This window comes from Spermophilus citellus (assembly GCF_964194105.1).
Source record: "Spermophilus citellus genome assembly, chromosome: 7".
Classification (NCBI taxonomy): domain Eukaryota; kingdom Metazoa; phylum Chordata; class Mammalia; order Rodentia; family Sciuridae; genus Spermophilus; species Spermophilus citellus.
This window is the reverse complement of record NC_138188.1, coordinates 44,560,882-44,584,264: the sequence shown is the minus strand read 5'-3', so window position 1 is coordinate 44,584,264 and position 23,383 is coordinate 44,560,882.

Genomic DNA, 23,383 nt, shown 5'->3' with positions numbered 1-23,383 from the left:
TTATTGAATTGCATAAGTGCTTGATGAATTCAAGATTTCTATCAAAAGTGTTTCTAAGGATGCACAGAAGAAAATAGAAGATGGGTGTAATGTGCAGGTACAAAACTGTTTTCTAAACTTCCAAAAACTAAAAAATGAAACCATAGATTAATCAAGGAGTAGATTTAACTTCATTTTTATTTTTTTATTTTTTCCAATTGTTCATGTCAACAGAGGGGCTTTTCCTTTCACTCACTTATCCAAAAGCAGAGGGAGAATAAAGCCTGATCCTCCAGCGCTGTGGAGTAGGGCTGCAACCAGAGACTGCGCACACGTGCAGCGCGCCCTGGCTTCCAAGGGCCCCATGAAAGGGTTTCAGGGAAGAAGAGCGAGGAAGCAGCAGAAAGGGCTCCGTCGTGCAGATCTCAGAAGCACCAGCAAATGTGTGCTTTCTGAAGATGAGAGGCTCAGCCAAGGCGAAATATCTGTACCCCGGTTTGAACAGCAGGAGCAGGAACAGAGGTGAACTGCTGGCAGCAGGAGTCCTAGGCTGGGTTTGGTTTAGAGGAAACAGAGAAAGTAGGGTTATGTGAGGAATCTCCGAGACAGAGAATTATGGGCCACGGAGAAGAAATGAGATTTGCATTATGAAAATCAAGCAGCTGGGATGCTACTAAGGCGCCCCTCTGACCAAAGGAACCTCTTGCAAACAGCTGGTTTAAGAAAGCACAACTAATTTAACAATGGGATTTAAAAAAAAAAAAAAAAACATACTAGCAGAGCTTGGATAAAACATCACCATAATAATAAAATCAGCAATAAGTAGTCTATCTAATAGATGAAGGGCATGCACCAGAAAAATGTTGCTACTCAGCTTGTCAAAATTTTTAAGCAATAACTATCTTCCCCACCCACCACCCCCAATAATGAAGCAATTGGTTCTTTGAAGGAAAACTCCAAAGGAGGAAAAAAAAAATCAAGGACAAGATAATAACAACAAAATAAATAAAATAAGATTATGAGATGTTAGAATATTTGAGAGAAGAAGATAAAAGCAATAAAATCACTAAAAAATAAGGAAAACATAGGAGAAAGAAAAATCATGAAAATATAATAAGGTAATAGAGAATTTAAAAAGTGGTAGAGTCAAATAGTCATTTAAAAAAGCTAAAAAGTCTTAGGGAAAAAATGATGAGAAGAAAAAAAAGGGAATTATCTCTACAGGAAGTCTGAAAATAAGCAAAATAATGGAACAGAATTTTAAAATATTTAGTCCGAAGAATTTTCCTGAAATAAATGAAAACAAATTAGCATATGGAAAATACCAAATGTAGTCACGGAGGCTGTCAGCTTCTCTATAAAAAATGCTTATTTGATTATAAAAATTTTTTAAAGCAAACCTACATCATTAAGAAAAGCTCACAAACAAAACAATTCACATATAGCAACACTACACTAGAGATCTTTATCATCATTGACATTTGGTACATCTGTTTCAATTTTTCAGTGCTTAACTAAGATGAATATGTAACATAATGACAATGTAAAATTTGTAATTATATGTAATATGCAATAAATAATAGTGTAAAATACATTCGAAGAAAAGAAGATCCTGTTTAGATACAGCTTTTCATACTAAATAGAAATATTACATATGTTTTCCCATGTGTTTACATATTATTATAGATTATAATGTAAAGGTTAGGTTGAAAAATTTCATGCTTATAGTAGAAAAACAATATACAGAACAGAATTGCATAGGAGGAAAGATTATCTTCTCATTTCAGGGATTTCTTTATATGTGTATATCTATCTTTCTAGAGACTGTCCATATCTTTGCATAACTGGGAAAATACCACAGAAAGCTTTGGGATATTTTTGCCACTAATAATTTATTTATGCAGAGATTGTTTTATATCAGCAGTATAGATCGACTTCTCTCTTTTTTGGTGATCATATAGTATTCCATTGAGAAGACATACTAAAATTTACCTAAGCAGACTGCTTATCAACAGTGTTGAAATGAATATCCCTGCATAATGTAAGATATGCATGAGTATATCATAAAACTATATATGAACATGTGGAGTGAAAATGTAAATGCATCTAAATATTTTATAACTGTTACCATACAGATCTCCGAGTGTGTTCTTATTTTCCATACCCAGAAAGATAGAATTTAACCACTTATGTGTTTTCACCCTCACCACAGTGCCTAATATCTATATCTATCTATCTATCTATCTATATCTATCTATATATATATATATATATATATATATATATATATATATATATATCTCCACCAATATGATAGGTGAAAGATGGCTCTTCATTTTTGTTTTATTTTAAATGAACATTTTGAACAAGATTGAAGTTGAGCATACATACTTTCTACTTGCATTTCTTTGAAAATGATCTCTTCATGAACTCACCTCATTTTGTTGTTGAGTGATAATATTTTTTCTTAGTGATTTAAAAGAACTCTTTATATATTAAGTAAAACAATATTTTGCCTGTCACACGTGTGGCAATTGGCCTTCCTCAGATCGCCATTATTTTCTTGATGCTCTTCTTTTGTATTTCTGTAGGTAAAACTTTCAAATTTTACATGGTGAACATTACCTTGGGACTTAGTTAGAAAGTCTCTCCCTTGATGGTATTATTTTGATTTTGCACAGTTTTCCCAGCATTTAAACATCCTTTGTTAAAAGTAACACATACTATTCAGTTGTGTCAGTGCCTTATAATTTGTTTACCTTATCACTGTTTATTTAGTTTGGTTCCTTTTTAATTTTTTTTTTCCTGATTATAGTATTGTAAAGAACATTCATGTGGGCTGGGGCTGGGGCTCAGTGGTAGAGCGCTGGCCTAGCACATGGGAGGCACTAGGTTTGATCCTCAGCACCACCACATGAAAAAAAATAAACAAATAAAATAAAGGTATTTTGTCCACCTACAACTGAATATATATATATATATATATATATATATATATATATTTTTTTTTTTTTTTTTTTTTTTTTTTTTAAAGAACATTCATGTATTTTACACACGTCCTTTTTGACTCTGTTTTCTCGTGGTGGGTTATTTTAGACTGTACTTGTAGGGCCAGAGAGCGTTCTTACTTTGACATGGTGCCTTGGCATTCTTGCCACAGCTCTGCAGGAGCAGGACAACAGTTTACATGCCCAGCTGCCCATAGTAGAGACCCTGTGCTGCTTGCACCGCTGCCGACGCTGAATGCTGCTAGTTTTAAATATTTCTGTTTGTAACAGTTTACACTCACGTTACCTCACAGTCAATGTTAGTCACAGAGTTTATTCCCAGACCTCTACCTTTTTCTCTAGATCTCTTTTTCAGTACCTTTTCTAAATTCCTTTTGTTTCCTGTTTCTAGGACAAAGGCCTGACTGTACAGAGAAGAAGGGCCTCTGGGTAAGTGGTGGACAAAGTACACAAAAGGAAATTCATGTTGCTACTTCTCCAAGTAAAGAAGATCAGTCTTTTCCAGCAACAAAAGTAAAAGCTTCCTTTCTCCAAACTAACAGCCCCCCCCCCCTTTTTTTTTAATCTGTAGAGTTAGAAACATCATCTCAATTACCTGAAGTCTGCTTCCACAGCCCATTTAAACCTGTTTTCTGTTCTTGCTCGTCTGGGGAGAAGATGGGCTACGTCTGTGAGGCTGGAAGAGGCTCAGACTTCCTATCACCTCCCTGCCTCCCTGTTGTCCTGGGTGGCAGGGAGCAGAGGGCCTCCCTCCGCTGATCCCTCCTCACCATCACCCCGTGGTGGGGAGCTCCAGGCAGACAGGAGGGAGACCAGCGTGGCCTCCAAAGACGGCAGTCCTAAAACCACTCCTGCAAGATCAGACCCTTGCTAATTACAATACTAACATCTATTAACTTTTTCATTCATCGTCAATTTTCATTCATTTCTTAAGGCTAATACTAATTGCAACTTAAAAAAAAAATAATAATGCTAAATAGGGCAAGCAATCTGGGAACACAAATGGTATGTTTCCCTCCTGGTCCCTGTTCTCTCATCAGACACATTCACAGAGGAGGGGAAAATCCCTCCAAAGAGCCGGCACTGCAAATTATTATTATTTTTAAAATTTATGTTTGTTCTCAGGTTATCGGATGTACTATTTTTTTTTTAACCTATGAAGCAAGAGTTTGGGGATAATCGACTTCATAAGCAGTCTCAATGGAGAATTTAGAATGAGGGGGAAATGTGGAAAAGAGGAAATAACAAGGGGAGAATAGTACTAGATCTTGAAATGTGATTTGCAATAAACCAAAGGCATTTTCAAAAAAACATAATCTTTGTCAAGTCTCCTTTGGGTATAGGAAAAAAAAATCCAGAAGTATTTTCTAGTTAAACAACAACAACAACAGTAAAACTCCTTTCCTAAAAAAAGATTCCCCTCTCTGGCCTGTTATTTACCTTCTAAATACAATTACTATACAAAAATATCAGCTAAAATAAGATCATTGATACTAATTGGGTGAAGAAGAAGGTATGTTTTACTTATTTATTTGGCAAGAATTTGTTGACATGTCCATTGTTATAATCAGTCATATCCTAGGTGAGAAAATCAGAATCCTCACTTATGGATTACCTGGGGTTTCTGGTCATAGGATTCATTTCCAAAATTGTTCACAATTGCATTTGGCCTTCTGCTTCCAAAGCAGTGCTTTGCAGTCATTACCAGAAGTCAAATGGGCAGTGCTTTTGATCACAGGATGGGCCAAGTTTTAAGGGGTCCTTAGAGGAATCTAGGAGTTGACACTGTTAACTGAACTGAGACCTTGAAGGGGCTGCATTGTCCTAACTCAGTGTTTAGGGCGGCAAGGAGCTGTGCACCTGTGGGACCCAATGGGGACCCTACGGGGGGACCCTGGCTCCTCTGGTCAACAGCCACATTCAGATTTTGCAAGTGAGATTTGGGAGCTAAGATAACACAGAGCTGTCACGTGGCACCTCCCAGTGCTCCGTAGCCTCAGTCCTCAAGTTTGCTTCCCAGAGTCTCCAGGGAACACTTTTCAGGTCCTCTGAGGCTGGCTGGGGAAGAGTCCCTTATGGGCTCAGTCAGATCCCTGGGAGGCTCAGTACCTCCCTGCAGCACACTGAAGGGCCTTTGGCTCCAAGTTACTGTTTCTCTTATCAGTAATAAAACCCTAGGCATCGACAGAGAGGAGAGGAGAATAGAAACTAAAGGTACTTCTGTGGCTAATCATGGCCTTACAAGAATTGCAAACAAACAAATCACAGCTTTGATTACATAATAAAATAGAGGTCAAAATTGAATTTACTCAAACATAAACTGCTTGTCAAATTACAGCTTCTGAAATCAGACTGCATGAAGAAAGGCTGTAAAGGATCATTCTGGTGCCCAACATGGGGACTGTGGAGTGACAGAGTGAACTTAGGAACAACAGTGCTTGGGGGAATAAATATGCCAAGGAAAACACAGGTCAATAGCTAGTCTAGCCTCTCAACCCTGCGTTTTCCCATTGTCCACCTTGGTGGCAGTGTCACCCTCCAGTTGAGTTCCGCCTGTCTTCTGACTTTGGTGGGATGCTATGGCCTGTATTTCTTGCTGAGTCCAGCTGTAGGCACCAAATGAAAACATGCATTGTCCTCAGCCGCAGGGTGTGGACAGCCTTCCCAAGAGGAGCATGGGGTGGGACCCTCTCTGTGATCCTGTGAGTGGCTCTTGCTCATTCCTATAGAGTGAGAATTCCTCTAAAGGAGAACCACTCACGTGCAAAATAAATATCAGGATTGTACAAAAGTAGAGGTTACTTACAGCAAAGTATGTGTACCCAAAAATTTAGCAGCAGATTCAAAGAAGAACCTTATGGGGTGAATTAACCCCCATCCAACAACAACAATAAAAATAATAATCACGCAATGCACTGAGTTTCATTAGGGAGTTTTGCAGGGTTTTTTTTTTTACCCCTACAAGGAGCAGATGATTACAACATTTTTGTGAAGTTATTTTATGAGATAAAATATCATTATTGTTTTAGAGTTAAAATTTTAAAATACAAAGAGTATAGTATAAAAACATAATCTTTTATGTGAGTAAACCCAAACAACTAAATGAAATATTAATATGTATGAAGGCCTTCCCACTAATGAGAAGGGCAAGACACCAACAATTTCTATAGCTACCCTTTTGTAATGATTTATGAAAATTCAGATTAGTGATTTTATCTATGAAAATGAAACATGATGAGTAACATTTTTTTTATTGATCAATAATTTGATTCTCTGCCCAGGAAACAAAGTTAAACTGATGAAAAACTATTGCTGAACGAGGGGCCAGGTATCTTCCCAAAAGGGTTCCTTTCACTTTACAGTCCTAACAAACCATTTTCACGCAAGGTTTATAGTTTCCGTCAGGGTTAACTCTGGGTATTGTGTGTTCTTTGAGGTTAGACAAATTCATAATGATGTGCACCCACCGCTATAGTATGGTACAGAATGGTTTCACTGTCCTAAACTTTCTGCTCTCCTGCTCACCCCTCCATCCCTGAAACCACTGGAAGCCACTAATGTCTGTACTGTCTCCATAGTTCTGTCTGCTCCAGATGTTCACACAACTGTAATCATGTAGTACACAACCTTGTCAAACTGGCTTCTTCCACTTAGCAGCATTCACTTAAGTTTCTTCCATGTCTTTCCATGGCTTGATAACTCATTTCCTTTTATCAGTATGTAGCCTCTCATAACCAAGATGCACCACAGTTTATTTATCTATTTACCTATTAAAGAATGACTTTGATGCTTTCAAGTTTCAAGAATTATAAACAAAGCTACTATAAGCATCCACATGAAGGTTTCTGTGTGGACATAGTTTTCAACTTTTTGTGGTAAATACAGAGTGTGATTTCTGGATCACATGGTAAGAATGTTGAGTTTTGTGAGAGATCACAAACTGTCTTACTGTCTTTCAAAGTGGTGGGACTGTTTTGACTTCCAGCAGCAAGGAGTGACACTTCCTTTAGGTTTACATAATCTTGGCATCTGATGGTGCCAGTGTTCTGGATTTTGGCCTAGTAGATGTGTATTGATCATACTGTTGTTTTAATTTGTGGTTCCTTGATGACATACATGCAAACTTTCCTTCATAGTCTATCAGTCATCTCTGGTGTAATGGTCAATTTGAATTGTCAACTTGATTGGATTAAGAGATACTGAGGATTCAGAGGATTATGGGTGTATCTATGAGGGTGTGTCTAGGAATGATTGGCCTGTGGGACAGCCAACTGAAGCGGAGACCCTCCCTCAGTGTGAGCAGCATCAGCCAATTGGATGATCTTGGATGGAATAAAAGTTGGAAGAACAAGGAAGCAGCAGCATATGGCAGCTTGATTCTTCTTGAATAGGTCCTTGATTGCTCCTGCAATCATCTGAGGATATTGGACTCTTGTATCTTCACTCTTCCAAATCATACTCTGCCAGTGATACTCCAGAAGCCTTTGGTTTCAGACTAGGGTACCATCATTGATCCCTCTTGTTCTGAGGCTTAAGCCTCTTGGACTGTGTAGCTACTGGATCCTCCAGCTCTCCAACCCACAGATGGCCATTGTGGACTGTCTAGCTTCTGGTCACATAAGCCAACCTGATAAATCTCCTTTTTATAATTATACTCCTATTGATTCTGTTCCTCTAGAGAACCCTGACTAGTACATCTGGCAAGGTGTCTGCTAAGGTTTTCCATTTATTTATTAACTAAGTTATTTACTTTATTACTTTCGAGTTTTGATTTCTCCAAATATTTTGAAAAGTTGTCCCTTATCAGACATGCTTTTGCAAATACTTTCTCCTATTTGTGGCTTTCTTTGTTTCATTATCTTAAACGTGTCCAAAAAAAATGTTTTTTTTAATTGTTGTTGTTGTTTATTTGTCAAATAAAAAACTTTAATTTTAATGGAGTCTGGCTTTTCAACTCTTTCTCCCATGAATCATGTCATTGATTTTGTTTCTAAAAAGCCATCTCTAAACCCACAGTCATTTACATTTCTCCTGTTATTTTCTAGAAGTTAAAGTTGTAGATTTCAGCTTTAGATCTGTGATTCATTTTATGTAATTTTCATGGAGAATGTAAAGACTGTGTCTTAATTCATTTTTATTAACATGCAAGTGGCCTTTTTATTCCATAATTATTTGTTAAAAAGACTATATGTTCTTTCTGTGGGATTGCTTTCTTTCCTTTGTCAAGTATGAGTTGACTATATTTTTTTTTTAGTTTTTGACCTTGTTTCTCTTTTATTTTGACTCAAATTGTGTTTTGAACTCGCATTTTCACCCCAAATACAGATTACAGAATCACATCTGTTACATATTCACATTTTTACATAATGCCATATTAGTGACTGTTGTATTCTGCTACCTATCCTATCCCCTACTATTCCCCCTCCACTCCCCTCCCCTCCCATCTTCCCTCTCTACCTCCCCTGCTGTTGTTCAATTTTCTCCCTTTTTTTTCCCTCCCCCTTGCCCCTCATGACCTCTTATAATGTTGGCGGGGATGTGGGGAAAAGGGTACACTTGTACACTGCTGGTGGGGCTGCAAAATGGTGAGGCCAATTTGGAAAGCAGTATGGAGATTCCTGGGAAAGCTGGGAATGGATCCACCATTTGACCCAGCTATCGCCCTTCTCGGACTATTCCCTGAGGACCTTAAAAGAGCGCACTATAGGGATACGGCTGCATCAATGATTATAGCGGCACAATTCACAATAGCTAGACTGTGGAACCAACCTAGATGCCCCTCAATAGATGAATGGATAAAAAAAATGTGGCATCTATACACAATGGAGTATTATGCAGCACTAAGAAATATCAAAATCATAGAATTTGCAGGGAAATGGATGGCATTAGAGCAGATTATGCTAAGCAAAGCTAGCCAAGCCCTAAAAAACAAATGCCAAATATCTGCTTTGATATAAAGAGAGCAACTAAGAACAGAACAGGAAGGAAGAGCATGAGGAAAAGACTACAGTAAACAAAGACGAATGGGGGGAGAGAAACAGAGAGAGAAGGGAAAGCATACGGAAATGGTAGGAGACCTTCAATGATACATAAAATTATAAGAGTTGACTATATTTATGTGGGTTTATTTCCCTGTTTTATTCCATTAATCTATTTGTTTATTCTTTCCCAAAACATATTGTCTTTTTTTTTAATGTACTATAATTTATTTGTCCAGTTTATTCTTCATTACCACTTGGATTTTTCCTTTTTTTTTTTTTTTTTTTTTTTTTTTGTGGAGTGGAGATTTTATTTTATTTTTTTTTTTTAATTTTTTTTATTGGTTGTTCACAACATTACAAAGCTCCTGACATATCATATTCAGTAGTTTTATGATATGGGGTTAAAGTTGAACAGTGTCAGCCCTCCATCTTTGTTTTTCTTTTTCACTACCACATTAGCCATTCTGGGTCTTTGCCTCTCCATACAAACTGTAGAATCTGTTTGTTAATATCCACCAAATAACGTGCTGGAATTTGGATTGAAATTACCTATTAGTAAGAACTGACATCTTACAACACTGAGATTCCCCATCTATGAACATGGAATATCTTTCCAACTTTTTAGTTTTTCTTTGATTTCTTTAATCACAGTTTTGTGGTTTTCATCATAGAGGTCTTGATTAGATTCATGACTAAGTTTAAGATTTTTTTTCAGACACTAATGTAAACAATATTATATTCAATTAATTAATTAATTAATTGATTAACTTCAATCAAATTCCATTTGTTCATCCCTTATATAGGAAAGTTATTGATTTCTGTGTGTTAATCTTGTACACTGTTATTTGCTAAAATGGTTTACTAGTCCTAGGAGGTGTCTGACTATATTTTCAGATTTTCTGCATATACAACCATGCCATTTACAAATACCTTTTCATTTCTTCCTTTCTGGTCTGGGTATATTTTGACTCCTTTTTATCTTATTGCATTTGCAATGACTTCCAATATGATTTTGAAAAGCAGTGGTAAGAGGGAACATCTAAATAATTTACTATTTTTTTGTGGAAAACTTCAAGTTTCCCATGACTAATTACAACATTATCTATAGACTTTGGTAGATATTCTTACCAATTTGAGAAAGATGGACTATATTTTAAAAATGAAATACAAATATGAAATTAACATAAAAGTAATTATTCATAGGCTTAAAATACTTTTTAAAATATGGATAGGACTAATTTTAGAAAAGGGGGAAATAAAATGAAAATCATTTAAAATAGTCTCCATGCAAAAAAAAATATGCATCAAGTATATAAAAGTTGATAAGGACTCATCTTACAAAAATATGCAATTATCTTGAATTTTTAAAAAATATTTACTTTTTGGTTGTAGTTGGACACAATACCTTCATTTTATTTATTTATTTTTATGAGGTGCTGACGATCAAACCTAGGGCCTCACACGTATTAGGCGAGTGCTCTACCACTGAGCCACAATCCCAGCCCCAATTATCTTGAATTTATATGAACTAAATATTTCAGTGCTTCAGCTAAATGTTCACATCTGATCAAACAACATAAACACAAACTGATAGAAAAATGGAAGGAAAATTGGCAAATTCTCATCATCACAAGAGTTCTAAATTTGCTTCATTCAACACCAGATATACAGAAACATGTTAGGATATTCTGAACTGAAATACAAAGCAATCATCTTGATCTAGAAAACAGCTTTTATTACCTTCAAATACAAATAAAGCTTTAAATTCCCCAAATCATGATTCATACTGGCCAAATTCTTTGATTACAGTAAAATTAATAATAAAAAGGTAATCACAAAATAAAATGTCTCCACTTGAAACTATAATGAAATGATAATGTCACCTGGAGATAAGATATAAGAAATTGAAGGAATTGTGACTATTGAGAAAATCTGGAGGACAGTGCATCAGCATTAAACCCAATGTATACTGTGTGGCTCTTAATATCCAAACAAAAATTACCGTAGGAGGAGAGAGAATAAGGAGCAGCATGTTATGATTAGGGAAATCTAGGTAAATCATCCATGGGGTCCTTGTCTCTGTATTGTCTTTCATAATTGCATATTAATCTACAATTAAGTCAAAATTTTTTTGGGGGGTATTGGTGATTGAACGCAGGGGCACTTCACCACTGAGTCATATCCCTAGCCCTATTTTGTGTTTTATTTAGAAACAGGGTCTCACTGAGTTGCTTAGAGCCTCAATTTTGCCAAGGCTGGCTTTGACCTCAATCCTCCTGCCTCAGCCTCCCAAGCCACTGGGATTACAGGCGAGCACCACAGCACCCAGCCTACAATTAACTCAAAATTTAAGTTAAAAAAAAAAACAACAACTAATAATTCTAATTCTCAAAACTAACCTTTTTATCTTTGTCATAGCATTTTATCAGGAGAAAATACTAGAAAGTAGATTCTGAATTCAATAGAAGCTCTAATTATGAACTGCTACAACCAGCTAACATACAGAATATTTATATACAAATAAGTTTAACATCAGAGTCCATATGAAATGTGTCATAAAGCTGCTTCATTTGTGGGCTTTTTAATTTGCTAAATCTAGTCGCATTTTAAAAATTAGCAATGAAAGTAAAAAAACAACCATAAACTTACTGGAAAACACAATTTATTCTCATTTTTCTCTATAGGTATGGTGGTAGTTATGGTGGTAGAGATGGTGGGGTACTACTTACTGTTCAGCAGGTTAACTGCACATTTTCTTCTCTTTCTAATTTTGTAGCAATAAAATCATAGTTGAAAGAGTTGATATGGTATGGTGGAAAACTACTGGAAGTATATATTAATAACCTTTTAATTTAAAAAAAAACTTAATTTTTCACAATGTGATTTTATTTGTCTGTAAATCAATAGAAATACTACTTTTTGACTACAAGTTGCAAATCCATGTAGGTAGTGCAGAAGAGCAAGGTAAAAAAATGGTAAAGGAACTAGAAAGAAAGAAACTGAATGTTTATTCCCAGGTAATACAGTTTTTTAAATTAAAAAATGCAAAATAATCCAAGCCAAAATTATTTAAATAGACAACTTCTCAACATTAATGGAATCAAACCAACATGTATCAGTTTTGTTCACATAATGGCAAAAAGTAGAAAATAGATATTTTTTAAAGAGATCACTTGCAATTTTAAGCAATATTATAGATATTAAATATGTAGGAATAGATTTAACAAAAATAAAAATAGTAGATTGGAACAAGAGCACAATTAAGGTACAGGAGGGATAACAGTAACTAAACCATAGAAAAATAGAAAATACCCATTCTTAAATAAATATAAAATAGTTTGAAAAAGAAAAACAAAATTCCAGGACCTGTGAAATAATAATAACAATAAATATATAATTTTCTTGTCACAAGCTTCCTGGAGAACCAGGCTGAAAAAGTACATACAGAAAGATTTACTGAAAACTCCTTGTATTTGGAAAGAAACATAAAGCTACAGATTGAAGAACTTGAGCAAATCCCAAATAAGATAAACCAAAGAAATCCATGCCAAGACACATTGTAATTATGCATCTGAAATTAAATATAAAGAAAAAGTGTCTTGAAAATAGCCAGATAAACAGGGAGAAAAATTAAAAGACAGCAGTTTTCTCATCAGAAAGCAGAGAAGACAAAAGAAAGTAGTCAATTATTTAAAATTCTGGAATAAAAGAACTGTTGAAGAATCTTATATCCAAGGAAAATACCCTTAATGAATGAAGGAAACATAAAGGCAATCTCAAATAAAGGAAAAGCAAGAGAATATGCCACCAACAGACCTACCTTAAAAGAATAACTAAGGAAGATTCTCTGAAAGAAAATTTTAAAAAAATAAGAAAAGGAACTCTGAAACATCAAGAAGAAAAGAAAAATATGGAAAAATCTGAGAAAATACAATAGGTTTTAATTTACCTTTTGAGGTAAATTAAATATGTTATTATTCACAGCACAAAACCAATAACACTATCTGATGTTTGTAAACATATGTAAAACAATTGCATGGGACAGGATAATAAAAGGAGATAAGGAAAAAATTGGTAAAATTACACCAGTGGATTCTAAGTTATCTGCACATAATGTAATCTTTAAAGCAACCACTAAAATACTCCATAAAGAAACATACCAAAAACACTAAAGATAAATCAAAAGGAAATTCCAAGAAATTCCAAGAAAATGTTAAGACAAGAGGAAGAAAACAGAAAAAAAAATCAGGGAGAAACAAATGAAAAAAAATAAAATAAAAATAACAGATATAAGCCCTATTCTATTAATCACCGTAAATATGAAGAAGTAAATTACAACAATGAAAAGGCAAGGATTAGCAGTAGTATTAAAAGTTTGACCCAAACTACATGCTTTCTACAAGAAACTCATTATACATAACCAGTTGAAAAGAAAAGTTAAAAATTAAAAGTTGGAAAAAATGCACCATGCAAATATTATTCAAAGAAAGTTGGATCCTGTTAACAAATAATGTTGAGTTCTTCATCCTTGTGGTTTTTATGTCTAATGATTCTATCAATTATTGAGGAGAAATATGTTTTAATTGCCATCCATATTCATCTATTCAATCTTTATCTCTTTTTAAAATTGGGTAATTTTAATTTTTCTATGTTGTAGTTGCTGTTCTTCTCCCAACTACATTGTGCTATTGACAGAATCCCCTAAGTTATATTTGAAAAATGAAATTACATTTATAAACACATAAATGCTATTTCAAAGCAAAGAAAATTACTAGAGATGTAAAGAGATTTTATATAATTATAAAGTGTCCATCTATTAATGAATAGTAATTCTAAGTGTGTTTCCATGAAAAAAAAACCCTGCAAAATATGTGAAGTTTAAACTGATAGAACCAAATGAAGGAATAGCAAAATATGTATAAAAATCAAAACACCTTTTTCTCAAGAATTGGTAGAAAAATGGACACAAAAATAACCCAAGAAGAAAGAATTCAACATTATTGTCTAATCTAGTTAACATTTATAACACTCCAACAAACTAGAGAAGAATACACATTCTGTTCAAGTTTCTAATCAACATATATCAAGATAGACTTCAGATTGGACCACAAGTTTTAAATGATTGAAATCATAAATTGTGCTCTCTGATGACAAAAAGATTAAGCTAAATATTAATCGTACAGAGATAAAAACTAAATAAATCTCAAAATATTTAGAATGAAACAGAACATTTATATGTAGCACAGGGATCCAAAAAAGTCTGAACAGAAATTTTAAAAATACATTGAATTGAATGAAATTGAAAATAAGATATCAGCCATGCTGAGAGAAAATCTATAGCACCAAAGGCATATAAGAAAGACAGAAGGACTAATCTCAGTGATCTAAACTTTCATCACAGAAACATATAAAAAGAAGAGTGAAACAAAATAGGGGAAAAAAAGATAAGAGCAAATCACTAAAATTGAAAACAAAGAACAACAGAGAATTTCAATGAAACAAATGTTCTTTTCCTTTTTTGAAAGACTGGTAAAACGGATGAACTTCAGACAAGACAAAGAGACACAAGACAGATTACTAATACCAGGAATGGAGAAGGGGTAACTGTACAGATTCTGCACATGTCTGAAAGTGCAAAAGGAAGTTCAATGCACAGAAATTTAACAATTAGACAAAATGGACCATTGCCTCAAAAAAATACAAACCATAGCAATTCACGTAATTGGAAGTAAATAATTGGAATAGCTTCATCACTTTTAAGAGAATTGGATTCATAATTTTAAAACTCCTCCAAAGGAAATTTGTAGGTCTAGATCATCTCACTGAAGAATCCTACCAAATGTGAAAGAATTTATTCCACATCATCTTTTCCAGAAATTTCAAGAAAGGGAAAAATATACTTTTATAAAGTTAATATTATTCTGATACCAAAACCAGTATGACAAAAAGGAAATTACATACCAGCATTTGTTGATAATACAGGCCTCCAAATAGAATTCAGATATATATGCATATATATCTGAGTGCATATATAATAACTACTAAATATAATAAAGTGTACATATGTAATTATGTGCATATATAAATATATGATATATGTAATTATATAGCATGACCAATTGGGCTGTGTTTCAACAATGCAACCCTAGTTCAATATGATGGAAAGAGATTTTATATCAATCAATATAGTCTTCCATATTAACAAGTGAATGAGGATTATTCACATCATTCATATCTCAGTTTATATATAAAATTATTCAGTAAAATACCAACACTCATTTTTATGGTTTGGATATGAGGTTTCCCCCAAAGCTCCTGTGTTAATGTGGAAATATTCAGAAGTAAAATGACTGGATTATGAGAACTGTGGCCTAATCATGGCACCTAGTTTGAATGGACTGAGTAGTAACCGCAGAAGGTGGGAACAGCACTCCTCCACTGTGCCAGGGCATCATGATGCGCTGCCCCACCTGGCGCCTGGAGTAGCGGAGTCATCTCACCATGGCCTGAGATCTCTGAAACCATAAACCCAAATAGATTCTTCCTCCTCTACATTCTTCCTGTCAGGAATAAAGGAAGGCTTATTCAACTTAAGGAAAATCAATTTAAAAAGTCCCTTTAGCAAATATTATACTGAATAATGAAAGACTGAAATCCTCCCTTCTGTGACTATGAATTAAGTAAGAATGTTCACTATTACAAAATATTCTCCAGAGATTATTGCCAGTGTAATAATGTAAATAAAAAATACTTAAAAACTGTAAAGAAAATGGTTGCTATTTGCAGGTGACATAACTAACCAGAAAATTCAAGAAGTCTACAAAAAAAAATTGTAAACTTCATAAGTAAATTGAGTTATTTGTCAAAATATAAGATAAATATGCAAAAATCAGATGCAATTTTGTGTACTGACAATGAACTTCTGAAGGTCAAAACGTCAAATTTATTAAATACGTAAGTACATTATTAGATGTATAGCACTTTTATGCTGAAAATTAAACAATGCTGTTGAAGGAGGTAAAATATTAAGTGATAAATAGAGACATATGCTGTGCTGAAAGTTTATATAGGAAAGATGCCAATTCTCTCAACAGATAAGAAGCTTAACATACTTTTTAAAAAATATGAATACATTTTATGAGATTATTGAAAAGTTTACATGAGAAAAAAAAATCATAATAACAAAAACAATTTTGAAAAACATAAGATGGACAGAATCAGTCTAAGAATCATACCAGATTTAAGGATGTAAAAGGTGTGATATTCATGGAGTAATGGACACACAGATTGATGGAGGAACATATATATAGAAATATGGTCACAAAATAAATGATTTGGGACAAAAGTAAACAAGCAATTTTGGTGGAGGATAACTTTTTTTTTCAATAATTCATACCAAAGCAACTGGAATACCATTGGCAAAAACATGAATGTTAAATATCATATGTGATGCATAAACCAACTCAAAATGTACCAAAGGCTAAAGTGTTAATGAAAGTAATGAAACTTATAGAAATATATGGAAAAATCTTCAGTATCTAGATTTCAGTAAAGAATTATTGGGTTTGATACCAAAATCATGATCCATAGAAGGAAAAAACTTATAAACTGGACTTCATTAAAAATTTTTGCTCTCTGACAGCATGGTAAAATAAGAAGACAAGACACTGAGTAGAATAAAGTATTTGAAAACTACATAGACAACTGAAGATGAGTATCTAGAATACATAAAGAACTCCAAAACCTCAACAGTCAATGTATCAGCATTGCAACAAAAAAGACTGCAAACAACTTTGAAGAGACATTCCACTGAGGAGATGTTATAATGCTTTTAATGTTGAGGTAATTAATTTGAAAAAAAAATTGCAGATTTCGAAAAAAAAGTGGATGGGGCAAATACAAATGCTAAGTTATTAATCATTATATTTCATATGAATACTGCATTTAAAAAGCAGACTATAAAGCTGGACAAAATAAAAACAAAGCAAATTTATATACCGTGTACAATAAAGAGGTTTAAATTTTAAAAATTATGTCCTAAAGAAAAGGGTGTTAAAAAGTTATATCATGAAATACTAGAAATACTAACAAAAAGGAAATTTATTTAGTTTTGTTATATCAAAGGACATTTTAAAATAGAATATTAAAACTAGAGACAAAAATTTTATATAATGAAAATGTTAATCTACTAAGAATATCATGACAATTCTAATGTGTGCACCTAGTAACAGAGTCTCAAAAAAAAAAATACCAAAGCTTGGTACTGGTACCAAAATAGACACACAAAGACCAATGGAATAAAAGACACAAATCCACATTAACACAGTTACATGATACTTGACAAAGGTGCCCAAAACATATGTTGGGGGAAAAAAAGATAGTCTTCTCAATAAATGGTGCTGGAAAAGCTGGAAATTCATACGTATAATAGTGAAAATTTGACCCCTGTCTCTCACCTTGCATAAAAGTCAACTCAAAATCAATCAAAGATCTAGGAATTAGACCAGAAACTCTGCAACTGCTAAAAGAAAATGGAGACTCTAGCATGTCAATATGGGAACTGATTAACCAGATTCCTAAAGCACAACAAATAAAATCCAAAATCAATCAGTAGGATGGCATCAAATTAAAAAGCTTCTAAAATAAACATACTATAGGTATACAGCCACATCAATGTTTATAGCGTCACAATTCACAGAACCAGCCTAGGTGCCCTTCAACAGATGAATGAGTAAAGAAAATGTGGCACATATACACAATGCAGTATTACTCAGCCATAAAGAAGAGTGGAAAATATGGCATTTGATGGTAAATGGATGGAACTAGAGACCATTGTGTTAAATGAAATAAGGCAGAGCCAGAAAGTCCAAGGTTGGATATTTACTCTGACATGAGGAAACTGGTCCAAAATACAGGGGAAAAGAAAGAGAAAGAGAAAATTCCCTGAAAATAGAAGAAAGATCAGTGAACCTGATAAAGGGGATGGGGTGGGAGAAGGGATGGGAGAGAAGAGTACTGGAAACTAATTAGAGCAAATTAAATTCCATATCTTTATAATAATCTCCAAGTGAATCCCAGTGTTATGTATAACTAAAAAGAACCAATAAAAAGAAAAAAATGGGAGAAAAGACTGATATGTTAATAAAGAAATTGATTGATCTATAATTGTTAGAGATTGTAACATATTACTCTCAGTATGTGATAGAATCTTTAGTGAACATAAGAGCAAGTTGCAAATTATACACACAAAGTGGTGTTTTTATTTTAAACAATACACATACACACATGAAATCATATAAGACAGAAAAAAAATGGGCACGGCACTGGAAGAAAGTCAGGGAGTATTAACATTTTCTCTGTATCCTCTAAATTGCTTGAAATGTTCTAGTAAGCATGTATTAATTTCATCGAAAACACCAAATATGATTTTCCATTTTTTCTTGTTTAATTATCTCAGAGTTTCAACATTTGTAACTGAATCCTAGAAGCAAACAGTAATGAAAAGATTCAATGGGTTTTCTCCCCATTCTTACTCACATCCTTCTGATGTTGGTTTGGATCACATCATTGTCCAATTTGACAACACACCCACTGAGCCAGACCCCTGGCTAACCCTACAACTGTAGGGCTGTGCTCACCCCGTTGCTGCCTCACAAGTGTTGTGATACCGTCAGAGCCACAGGATGGTCGGGTTTCCACATCTGTTCAACAGCTACAGGGAGTGCAGTGGATCTGTGTTATTGCAGCCTTGTAGCCGTGGTTTCCTATTGGATTAATAACTACTCATCTGAACACGGAAAGAAAGAGCCTTTTGTGAACTAGTGTATGTGCCTTGCTAGTATTTGTGGAGTCTGGCACAGGTATGCTGAGAAAACGAGAATGGCGAGGAGGAAGAAATGATGTATGGAGAAACCTTTGTGTAGCTATGGAGCCAAAGGACCGATGGAAATTGTGGCCACCATGCGAGGCAGCTTCCTTGTTAGCCTCTCTTAGTGTGTGGCCTCAGTGCCCTGGATATTGCCTGAGATACAATAGATGCCATATGGGTCTCATTGTGTTCTTGCAAAAGCTGTGTTGAGGTCTTCACCTTCAGTACCTGCGGCTCTGACCCCATTTGGAAATAAGTATTTTGAAGATGTAATGATGTTCAGGTGACGTTTGTAAAGGGGACTCTTCATCCAGGACAATGATATACTTATAGAAAGAAAAAGTGAGGATGCACAGGGAATGCCCTGTGACAACAGAGGTGGTCATGGGAGTCCAAGGATACGCAGCTTCCAGAGCCAAAGAAGACTTCTGCCAGAGTCTCAGCGGGGAGACAACCCCATTGACATCTTTGTCCCTATCTTCTCACCCAGAACTGTGACAGGATAAATTCCTTCTGCTTTAAGCTTCCTGGTTTGTGGGACTTTGTTGTGACAGTCCTAGGAAACCAAAGCAGTGCCCAATAAGCAGTTTTTTCATAAAATATAGAATATGGCTATATTTTCACCTTAAGCTCACTTACATTTTTTTAGAATATTATTATCGATACATATATAAGAATTTACTCTGGAGGAACTTAGTAAGAGTTATAAGAAAAAGTCTGTTTTGTTTCACTGTGTCTTAGACAGTTTTCATTTTCCTATGATGCTTCTATAAATAATCTCAATATTTTTGCAGATAGCTTCACAGATGAAATGACTTTGTAGGTACACACTTTGTGGCAGAGGCATAAAAATCTGAACAGAGTTGGAGACAAACCTTGGTGGTGGAGCACTGGCCTCAAGTTCAACTCCCCAGCACCATCACCACAACAAAAACCATCTGAACAACACAATAGAATAATTCTGATTTTTGTGTATCTATTTAAAGGCGGTAACATGAAAACTTCCCAAGTGTCCTTTGGTTTAACAGACACCATCAGTTGATCTTTTCACACAAGGCCTCTCATTCAAATTGCAATTTTTCTTTTTCAATTTTTGACTTTCAAGTGTAAAACTTTCCCCCAAAACTCCAAAAGGGGCTACCTACCTGCATTCAAAATTAGGTAATTCTCAGCTATAATGCAAGCTTCTTGTTATGTAAATGCAGTTCATTGGATTGGTTAATTCCAATATTGATTGGGTCTTATACTATGGACAGGCACTTTTCTTTAAAGCATATCGTAAACATTTTTCAAAAACTTTGCAAATCCTTTTTTTTAAGTTTCTCTCTCTCTCTCTCTCTCTCTCTCTCTCTCTCTCTCTCTCTCTCTTAGTTGTTGATGGACTTTATTTTATTTATATGCAGTGCTGAGAATCAAACTCAGTGCCTCACACATACCAGGCAAGCACTCCACTGCTGAGCCCTAGCCCCAGTCTCCTGAAAATTCTTTTTGAAAACAGGTTGTTTAAAATAAAAGTAAATTGCCATACAAATTGGCATGTGACAGTGAAGAGCAGATTCATATTGCAACAGGAATTTGATAGAAAGAAGCTAAAAAATACAAATTAAGGATAATGTAACCTGGATAAGAATAATGTAATGTGGATATTTGAAGTGGTGCTGCCAAAGTGCTGTAGGAATTCTTTTTTTTTTTTCATCATTAGGAGAGAATTTTATTTTAAAGTTCTTAAAGGGTAAGGATTACAATCCATTACAATTAAACTTGCCAAATGAGAAGCCGTGCTATCAAAATGCCCACATAACCCACCCCAACATCTCAAACCCATTCTTTGCTGACCTTCTATAACCCCGTTTTTGAGTTTTTTTTTAATTTGTTCATTTTTAGTTATATATGACAGTTCAGTATATTTTGACATATTTATACAAACATGGAGTACGTCTCATTCTAATTAGGGACCCAGTCTTGTGGTTGTACATAATGTGGAGATTCACTGCGGCGTATTTATATATGTATGTAGGATAGTTGAGTCAGATTCATAGTGAAGTGCTGTAGTAATTCTGAGAAGGAATAATAAGGTTGTGTTTGTAGCAACAAATACAATATCTAATCACTGAGTTGGACAGCCACCAACAGCTTATGTGGCAAGAAATAATATCATTCCCATTGCAAAGAGGAGTCTGTTGAAGCAGAAGAAAAGCAGCTATTCTAGGCAACAGGCCCCATACAGGTGGAGCTGGGATTTGAACCCAGGTCTGCCCGCCTTCAGCATTTGTGCTCTGGACTACATCTTTATTGCTCCTTTTGGGATAAAGCTTCTCCAAATCCCCTGATTTTAGGATATACACATGGGTTCATATTTTTGGAGACACATGTATGCTAAACTCATATAATACTAGTTCCTTCGTATACCATTTTGTCATTGTGACTCAAAGTATATAGTGAGTGCAGCAAACTTTTTCTCAAAATTTGGAAAGGTTCCTTTCTACCAATTGATCTTACTGTCTTTGAAAAGTTGTATTCGCTAAGATACAAGTTTACTCTTCTGTTTTGATTGTTTTCCTTCAGGAGAGGGACTCCAGCTCTGACTGATTCATGGCCCCAACCCAGTCGACTTGAACATCCCCAAATACAATTGGTCCCCAGCAAAGCAAATCTTCAGTAACAATGCTGGTGAGAATGTCCTAGGAGTCGTGACCTAAAAGTGTCACAGAAGTTTTCCTTTCAGTATTCAAATTTCCAAAGCTTTACTCCCAAGTTTATTGCCAAACCCATTCCCCAAACGCTTGCCAACAGCATCAAATTTGATTCTAAGTGAATTGGATCTTGAAAAGTGTGTGCTTCTGGAGGGAATCACTCTACTGAATGTCACTTGGCCCTAATATCTGCCTGTTTTTTTTTTTAACTCTACTCATCTTCACCCCAAGTTTGCTAAGAAAAACACAAAACAGTATCAAGGAGGAAAATATGCCTTATTGGGGTCATTTTTACTTCCCATTTTTAGTTTATGCATGGTTTTGATCATGAGTAAGGAGGGGACTGAACCTGCTTTTCTCACAATATGCTGGACTGTAAAGAAATGGATAGAGCAAGATATTCAATTTAGAAAAAAAAACTGCATAAGCTTTGATTTGGAAAAGCTTGGAGAAGATACAAGGAAGAATATTCACTTCTGTTTTCTGGAGAATGGAGATATTATGAAATGAAACATTTCCAAACTAATTCAAGAGAATAGAAAGGACAGCAAATTATCAAGGTGTTTATTTTTTTAAACTAATGATCAATTTTCACAGTGCTAAAGGATTATCCATCAATGATTTAAATAAAAACTTCCTAACACAATTCCATACATATAAAAAGTGCTTGTTAAATCTTTGCAGAAAAAAAAATGAGTGATATAAAAAGGGAGTGGTTGCTGGGCATCTGGGAGCACACCTGTAATCCCAGAGGTTTGGGAGGTTGAAGCCAGAGAATCACAAGTTCAAGGGCAGCATCAGCAACTTAGTGAGTGCCAAAGCAACTTAGCAAGACCCCATCTCAAAATAAAATATAAAAAGGTCTGGGGATATGACTCAATGGTTAAGCATCCATGGGTTTAATCCCAGTACCAAAAACTAAAGAAGAGGGAGTTGATGATAAATAGGATCCATCTTCTATAAGGTTTTCTCAATAGATCATAAAATACCTATCTTTCTCTTAGAAATTCTCAATGGGATTTGTTTTATTCTTTGTGTACAACAAAGGGCCCTGAGGTCACTTTCTATGTCTTGGAGTATCATAAATGTCATCCTGATTATTATTGATAGCCTAAGAAATCAAGCAGCTGTAAATGGTTCAAAATTTTAAAGACACCCATTTCTTTTCTTTGTTTCTTTTTTTTTGATTTTTATATTATCTTTTATAACTTTAAAATCATGTTTTGTGATTCCAGTAAAGAAAAAGTTTCTATTCACAATAGAGATCACATAGGGTTGAAAAATTACCAATGGTTCTCACTTAAATGTATTTCGTTTTTTTTTAGGGTCTAAATAAAATTTTATTTTTTATTTATATATGACAGCAGAATGCATTACAATTCTTAATACATATAAAGACCACAATTTTTCATATCTCTGGTTGTATACGTAGTATATTCACACCAATTTGTGTCTTCATACCTTTCGATAATAACGATCATCACATTCCACCATCATTATCAGACAAATCCATCTACTACAGCGGGGTGTAACTGGGATGGTCTTCAGGTTTATCCCAAGCTCTTTTATGAAGATTGGAAAACTGTCAGATGTGTTATTATGCAAAACTAATACATGTTGTATAAGCAAAAACTAAAACATATGGGGGAATGAATTGCATTTCTGGTACCCCAGATCATGCATGAAACCATGAAATCAAATGAGCATTAAGCAGGGATTAATTTGCAATGGAATGCTATAAAACTCAGTGAATTTCTCCAAAACATGTGAGTAAATCTTAATTATTTTTTCCTTTACCAAAATTCATTTACATTTGAACTTATGAAACTTTGCTTCACTGCCATGTTGCCCATT